The sequence below is a fragment of the Clytia hemisphaerica genome, unplaced genomic scaffold, assembly GCF_902728285.1.
Source record: "Clytia hemisphaerica strain Z4C2 unplaced genomic scaffold, Clytia hemisphaerica genome assembly, whole genome shotgun sequence".
Taxonomy (NCBI): domain Eukaryota; kingdom Metazoa; phylum Cnidaria; class Hydrozoa; order Leptothecata; family Clytiidae; genus Clytia; species Clytia hemisphaerica.
The window spans coordinates 116936-126154 of NW_027104077.1; positions in this window are offsets into that span (position 1 = coordinate 116936).

The window sequence follows — 9219 nt, forward strand, 5'->3', positions numbered from 1 at the left end:
AATAAGTTCCGCGAAAATTAGCTCCCTTAAGGTAGTCTCTATATGATAACCCCTTGAAGGTTCGAGTTATGGTGGAGACGCTCAATTCAGTAAGTAGTACACTACTAAGTTGTTATAGGAATTCATTTCTAATTATCATCGATTAAATCTCGTCTTGGAAGTTTTGTATGAATGACCTCTCGGGGAATCTCTTTGTAAAATCTTGATTTATGCTCGCGAGAGAATTGCATTTTTTTGGAAAAAGATTCATAAGGTTCAAAGAGGTTCAACCAAAAACCAGCCTATTTTAATCAGAATTTTATGGTCTTCCAATGGTTATAACAAGAATTTCAGAAACGTCTTACTAGTATAGTTGAGCTATGACTGGTCAATGTTTGGGCCCAGAAAGACAATTTATCTTGTATATATTTATTTCTAACGAGAACGCCATAGCACCATATTTGAAATCAGCCAAGTTCAAAAGCTTCAGAAATTTATCTTCACTTTTTTGTTCTCCATTCTCCATATCTTCATTTTCGAATTATTTAAAAAAGTTTAAAGCCTTAAATTATTCTACTCAGAATTACCTTTTCAACTCTCTCTCTCTCTCTCTCTCTCTCTCTCTCTCTCTCTCTCTCTCTCTCTCTCTCTCTCTCTCTCTCTCTCTCTCTCTCTCTGTAGATTCATCGATTTGGTGGAATGTTCCCAAAACTAAAAAAAATTTGGAGGTACACTAAGGCTATTTTTCGCCAATAAAATACTTTGGCATCCAATTTTTTTTTCTAATTTCGTATGTTTCAGTCTGTTTATTAACTTGATTGTCAAACATAAGTGTCCGAATAGTTTCAATGTCCGAAAATCAGTTTTTCATGAAAGATTTTCAATTTCGGGAACATGGTCTATAACTTCAGTTCAAAAGGTCGCGCAATTTTAGACTTTTGCATATGATTCATGCTTGGGAAGATGACTTTTCAGGAAGAATTTTATCCCATTCTACCTAATATTCAAGTTTTCTATCCGTAAAATCTCAAATTTTTGGCTTCTGAAGATCTCTTAGATGTTATATACTACTACTGCATATTCCCATCCTGCGTGCGATTTCGATGTCGCAAGTTTTTTTATAATTTTTTGTTATTTCTCGCCTATAAAAGCTTTTTTTTCGACTTTTTTTTGCATTTTTCTCTATCAGGGAGTAAAAGGCTACATTAAAAGCAATTTTTGGCACTTTTAATTTTTTAGGTCTAGTGTCCGAGGCCTAGACCCAAAATTTAGGCCTTAGGGAAAACATTTTATTTTCGGGAGCATGTAGATAGAATTTTTAATTTTGGGAGCATAAAATTCCAATGACATTTTGGTTAATTTAGAAAGCTGGTTTTAATCACTTCTCTTAATTTGATAAGTATCAAACATCTTTTTGGAGACGTTCGATAATAAACGCCTTCGTCCATTTAGTAAGGCAAATTAACCCTTCGGGCATTTAGTAAGCCCCCCACCACCCTGAACGAAAATGTTCGATAACTTTTCATAGACTTATCAAATCGTTATGAAATTTGGACAGTGTGTCTATATTAAGAAATTACATTATCATGAAAGAATTTCATCATTGGTGATGACGTCATCGATGATGACGTCATTACGACATCGATGATGCGTCATTTCAACCTAATGACGTCCTCAGGCAAATTAAGGCATGTCCAAATTTACCTTATTTTTTTATCACCGTTTCCACTTGTCATAGTATATCACTTGTTACATCGAAAGAAACGTATTAGAGTGTAGATCACTGGAATAGCTGTGCCATAATTAATTTTTTCACCCAAAAGAATATATTAGGCAAAAACCAAAAAATGCTGACGTCAGCAAAACTTGTTTTTTGAATAACTCCAGTTTGGCTTATGGTATAAACATGAAATTTGAACAAAAGTTGCATATCAATAATAGGAACATCTTTGCATAATTTTTTCTTTCAAATTTTGCTGACGTCAGCAGAAATCAGCAAAATACGAAATTTTGCAATATAGTGCTGACGTCAGCAAAATTTCAAAAAAAATTTTTTTTCAAAGTGATCCTTTTAATGGTGTGCGACTTTGGTCCAAATTTCATGTTTTCAAATATCGACCCTATTTGGTGAATTTTTGATTCAAAAACTTTAAAAATATAATTTCACTGACCAAAATATGGTCGTTCGGGGCCTTCCGTGCTGGTCTGTAAAATACACAAAATTCAAATTCTTTATCTCTAGACTGGAAAATGGTATTGATCTGAAATGTTGACTAGGAAACAAAAATAGAAAATAATTTTCAAAAGTTTTGCGTCTGTCACCAGTTTGTTAAGTATTTTACACCAGAATATTGAGATAACTGAAAAAGCCAAGTGAGCCATTTTAAGTGATTGGAATGAGTATTTTGGCTAAAACTCAACATAAATACGAAAAATAAGGCAAAAACTGTATTGAGGGAGGCATCCACAATAACGAGATCACGGGATAAGGTAAATTTTGAACGGTATTTCGGGATTTAACTGAAAATACAACAGGAAAACGGGACTGGCACTCTACGCCGATACCGGGATTCCACCCATAAATTTAACGGTAAAACAAGTAAGCAAGCAATTATTTTTCGGGATTTCGGTATTTATGCAAATTCCCGTTTTGTTCGTCACAAAGTTTTAGATTTAACCAAGCCATAACGTTGCTCAACGGATTTTGAAATGATGTTTCCAACGCTCATATAGCATAAAAATTGAAGCAACGTTGTGTGAAAAGGTGGGAAAGGGATAAGTTGTCAAACATTTCTTAAATTACCCTGTCTCACAGCCCGGTGCAGATTTTTCCCACAGGATAAAGATTTTACTGTTCTATAATTAAAAAATTCAGGAGGGGATGAAATACAATGCATTTTCCCAGTGGCAATAAAGTTCAAAGATATTTCTACCACCGGAGATAACATTTTCTAGTGGTGCTGAGTTTCCAGCTGGTCTGTGACACAGGGGTGTTGTCGAAAGAGCTATTATAAAACATGGTATGATAAAGGCGGAGCTTGTTTGGTAAAGAAAATGGGCTTTCTTTTTTCATAGGAATATTTCTGAAGGACTTTTACTAAGAAGTTCTCCTGGTTCTTTTGTATCATAATATGTACAGGTGCATTGTAACCAGTAGCGTGATGACAGGAGTGTCAATCCTCCCCTAACGAACAACTGTACGAACAAGTGTTTTGAGGGGCCAAGATAAAAGATGCCTCTTCTTACTAATTTCGGCACTCTGTACTTTTTTTACACCTTAGAATTTATTTGGCCGAAAAGAAAAAGAAAACTCACAAAACCTTTGTGCTAGCTTTGCTCGCTTAAGTTTTTAAAAGATCGAATTTTACAAACATGCCTCGCCAGCTTCCCTAAATTTTAGTCGACCCTTCATGCTCCTGATTATAACGTTTAACGTTCATATTGAATACAATACCACAGCGGAATCACGAAATGGTTACAGTGAAACTTCACTTTTTTACATGCAATGGCTGAATATTATTTTACCAACCTAAAGGACAGCTGCCATCCGTACCAAGGAGTGGGAGACAAAGACGGCAAAAAGGTGTCTGTGATTACTAAGTTTGACGTGTTTTTACGTATCCCACCGGGAATGTCTCAAACGGGCATCGTGTAACTTATGTTATGTCCGAAAATACCATAAGTAAAGACCAAACTGGGGGACTTAGGCATGATCATGTATCAAAAGAAGCGTATTTGGATATAGAGCCCAGAAATCACTTTGAATTTCGCCCTTATTGAGAAATTTTGTGATAACTTATTTTTGACGTCATCATAAATCTTAAAATTCTAATATCTCAAAAAGTATTTGTCAAAATACGAATGTTATCCTCAGTCTCTTCTGGCTCCCTGTGGTAGCAAAAAAATAATCAATATGAAATCTTAATGGTTTACTAAAAATGTGGGATTTTCAAATTCTTCAAATGCCTCTGGCTTTTTTCACTGTCATACTTATTCAATCAAAGCAAAGTCAATAGACGTGAAACCCTGGTCCGGAAAGGGTTTGACCCGGGGGGGGGGCACTCTAGGTAAGGGACCTACCGGACGTACGGCCCTTAAGGGTAGGTTTTTTGGACTTTGATAAACGCACTGAAAGGATTGATTTGTGAGCAAGTGGGAAAAAGTTCACTGTAAGGGTGTAAAGTTTGAGAAATATAATATAATATAAATATAAGTATAATATAATTTGAAAATACCAAATTTTGAGGTAAAATTTGAGAAATTTCAAAAAATTTCGCCCTGAAAAGGGCAAAAAAATTCGAATAATTGTACTGTAAGGGTCGATTTTCAGCCTAATTTTTCCTGCACTGTAAGGGTCCGATTTTAGAGACCTGATTCTTGGCCGAACGTACGGTCGTTTTCAAAATCGAGTGCCCCCTCCCCGGGGGTTTGACGTCTATTGACTATGATCAAAATGATAAGATGGAAAGGTTAACGAATCGTATTATTTTCTTTCATTAAAAAATAATTCTTAAAGCTCAATTTGTGGAAGTTCCTTCCTCTGAGGTAACATAAAATCTTTGGGCATGAAATCAGCTTTATACAACTTATAAGTCTTATGAACGTGTGTTTTATAGACGGTCCTTTTAATTCCGACTCAGGCTTTAATTTCAGATCTCAGGATTTAAAAATTTATAAGAGGTAATATCTCAGTGCCAAAAACCTGACTTGTTATAGGAAAAATCACAAAAATCCTTTTATTATGAGATGACCCTATTTTTGTTGATTTTTTCTCAGAATACTCACCCTCGCCTCCTTATAGACCCCCTACGATCAGACTGTGCGTACGACTAGGAACAAAAGACATGTTTAGTGGGAAGTTATTTAGGCGTTCAATGAAAAGTGCAGCCACACTTTTTCGAAAAAAAATTCTATCTTAAAGGAAGAAATTTTGGCGGAAAGAAAATTTGGCGGATTTGGCGGATTTGACTGAAATCCGCCAAATTAAATTCCGGCCAAAATTTCTTCCTTTAAGGCGATTTGTTACTTACTCAATCGTACTCAAATTTCCTGGAGCTGGACGACTTGGACGATGAGACCTAGTGCTCTGACCATAATAGAAATCAATTTCAGAATTTATAGATGAAACCTTTTGTTTTCGCTTCTTTGGCATGTTTAGGAAAAAACTGATTTCTTAAAATAAATTTAATTGTTTATATTATGAGTAATGAGAGAAAAATTTGGGGGTGGTTAAACGTAGTGAATCTTACCCTGGAGTTAAATTAGAAAATTAATAAATTTTGTTCGAAGACTTTTTTCGTCTACACGTAGCAAAAGGCGGGAAATTTGTGTTATTTTCACCCCGAAGTGAAAGCCAGGATGAAATTTAACTTTGGCGTTTTGAAAATCTACTCATGCGTGATTGCAAAATTGAACGAATAAACAAAAAATACTATTTTCACCCCGGGATGAAAAATAATTTGTGTTTCAAAATAAATTTATTAAAAGACCGGGGTGAAGTCACCCCCGGGTGAAATATTGTTTCTTCAAAAATGATTTCACCCGGGGTGAAACTCACCCCGGCTACGTGGAGTGTAATTTTTTTTCGTGCCTTGCGTGCCTTTTGAAAGGAACTTCCTGCTTTTTAAAAAAACCTTGGAAATAGTTTGTTTGGAAAGATTTACGCTTGTGGCGCTAAAGTTTCGGAAAGATTTCATTCAAATAAGGTCGAAATAATGGTCGCTAAATGCTTCAAAGTCCAAATTTTGTCCTCACCTCGGTGAAAATTGAGGTGAAATTTTCCTCCCTGGTGACTGTTTTGAATTTTATCGGCCTTTATCTGAATGAATCTAAAACTGATCACCTCACTATAACGAGCACGAAGCCAAAATTCAGTTAAAACGGTCTCAGGATTTCCTTTGAAAAAGGTCAATGAATAATTCGGTTCTTACATTTCATCTTCCGATGAGGAATAAACTCCACAAGATCTGGTCATCTTCTCTTTTAAGATCTAATATCAAGGTCAAAGTGTTCCAAACAGCCATTGAACCTATCTTACTTTATGGCTCAGAAACCAAACAGTTGGAAAGACAGCTTGACGGTATACTAGACTTCTAAGAAAAGTTAAACATCTTTTCTGTAGGGACCATTATTTACTGACCATTGTCTCGACCGTGGTCGAGCATTGTCTCGACCGTGGTCGAGCAATGATGATGATGATGATGATGATGATGTTTTGAATTTTACAAATTGGCTTTGGTTAAAATTAATTTCGTTCAGAAACACCCTGGTGGATTTTTAAACTCAAGTAAACTCCACCGGGTCACTGAAACAGGGGTGTTACAAGGAATAACTCAAAATGAGTCTTCTGGTTATTTTGTTTGTTTATACCAAAGGCACGAACTTTTTTTCGAAAAGCACGAACTTTTTTTCGAAAGGCGCAAACTTTTTTTTCGAAGGCATGAACTATTTTTTCAAAGGCACAAAGGCACGCAAGGCACGAAAAAAATCACACTCGGCTACGTGTAACCACCCCTAAGCGGTTTTGAAAGGAAAATTTTAATACCCCCTCCTGTACTGTCTGATATAGTCTAAAAGTTCTAAAAGCCTGTTTTATGGTTTCTCCCCTTCAAAGAAACACACACATATCATTATAACCATATTAAAATTCCAGCTTTCTGCGAGATGAAATCGAAAAAATTGAAAAGGAATGATGAATATTCCAAAAGTTATAGAAGTTAAAAAACATGTTGTTAAATGAACCGAGCGCAAAATTAATAAGCCCGAGATTCTTTCAAATATTTTATTTTTTAATTACTGCTCAAAATTCCAGCTAGAAAATTGAAGAAAAAACACTTTTTTGAAGATTTTAAGACGAAGAGGCGTTTAAAAAAACTTTCCGCAAAGTTGTTTTAAGATACAAAAAAGATACATCGGAAATGGTCATCAAAATATATTTTTCACCGAGATTAGGACTCTGAAAGCTGAAACACTCTTCTTTGAAAAACTCTTTGTTTTAATCTTCATCAATTTTTTTCGTTGCGATTTTTCAATATTTAAATGTAAAAAAGGTAGGTCTAATATAATAGGACATGCTGGGACATGTATAATATGTTTCTCATTAGTCTCTATAAAATGCATTGCTAAACCAAAATATTAGGGCTTGGCACAGGCTAATCAGACCATGGTACCAATAACAATAACAACTACAAAATAAAGCTCGAAAAATGAATTATTGTATGGAATGAATTTCTTAAGGAATTAATTACAAAATTAGTAAAAATTAGTGAAATGATGAATTAAGTATGAATTGAGCTTATTACAAATAAATAACTGGAACATATCAACATACAAGAACTAAGAAATAATTTTTTTTTAATTTAAATAATTTTTTTAAATTCAAATTATATTTTTATATTAAATTCGACAAAAACGAATCTTCAAAAAATTTGAAAGTAAGTAGACTGTCAATTAGGAAAACCTCTTCGATCATAACTTAATTAAAAAAATTATAATGGAATTTCTGTCACAGCAAAATATGCATAAAAACAACAGTTTCCCAATGAAAATCACTACAAGAGAAATCTCCTTAGTTTTGACATGGAAAAGATAAAACGCTCTCACACGACGCCGAATCAGAAAATAGTAATATTTTATCATAAAACCAAATTAATTAAATTAAATTAATTGAATAACTAGAACATATTAACATGGGCTCTTCCAGACAAAAAACCGTTCGTGGGGGGATGGATGATCTATGTATGATATTTTTTTTGATGATTTACCCCCGGACATTTCAACTTTTCACCACCTGGACATAGGTTACACCTATTGACAATCATCAATTTACCCCCCTTGAACAATACAATTTACCACTGGAACAGCTGGACAATTGATCCTCCGCCCCCTCCATGAACGGATTCGTTCCGGAAGAGCCCTATACAAGAACTTAGTATGAAATAAATATTTTTAAATTCAAATAAATTTTTTAATTCAAATAATTATTTTTTAATTCAAATTTTATTTATCATATATTATATTAACTTCGACAAAAACGATTCTACAAAAAACTGGTTTAATGAAATAAGAAGGGTAATTTGAGCGTAAGTAGACTGTCAATTAGAAAAATTTAATAATCATAACTCAATTAAATTTTATTTTAGATTAAACTGAAATTTCTCCCTCACAGCGAAAAGTCTATGAAAACTACAGTTTTCCCGATGAAAATCAGTAAGAGATCAATCTCGAAGTATTTGGCATGAAAAAAATTACCAATTGCTCTCACACGAAACCGAAAAGTTATCATTAAACTATTTTCATTCTTTCACTTAGCGAAATTGAAACGTGGATTAGCACTCTATTATCGATTAATTGCACTATTTGAGGACGCACAAAACCAGAAAAAATCCTTCATTAGTCCAATATCAAAAGACCAGTGAAATTATTCAAATAAAATACACCCCTGTCTCAATGACCTGATGGGAATATTTTTGCTACAATCGGGGAAATAAATGTTGGCCAGAAATCAATTTCAAAGGTAATCCCCCCTGCCCCCAAAACTCAATGTTGAGAGTCTATTCATCCCAAAAATGTGACGGTATTTCTTGAGTCTAACCTCAACTTTGAGATTGGGGGGGGGGGGGGCGGGGGTGCCGCTTTAGAGTTAAATTTCATGAAGTTTTGGCCAACTATTTTTTTCCCCGATTGTAGTATGAAAAAAGTCATAAATCGCTGAAAACTTAAACTATGCCACTTTTCATTAAATCAATAAAACCTGAACCTAAAAAGAAATATGACATATAAGGCAAAAATGAAAAATGTAGTGTTTTCGGGAACCGGGTGGGTGAAAAATGTTTTTTTTCTGACCCAGCCGTAGTAGTTGATACATTAGTATTCACAGCTTACTCTTAGGTCTCAAATAAACACCCCCGCTTGTTATTTTTCTTCGAAAATTTTCCGCTACCCCCCCCCCCCGACCTTACTCGGACCCGCCTCCCCGTTTATTAATTGTTTTTAAATATTTTCAGCTGTCAAAGAGAAGGCTGCTTATTTTGCTCTAAATAGCCTGATTTTAGCCTATAATTACTAATATCCGGAAATTAGGTCCCCCCGTTTATCAAAATTTCGAAAGTTTTACAACGCCCCCTTTTTTGGCACCCAAGAGTACTTTATAGTGTTTTTTCATTTACAAAAGTTATCTTTTAAAGTTCTATTTCAATAATCTTAAGATATCAAAAACAGCAACAAAAATTTCTTTTCCGA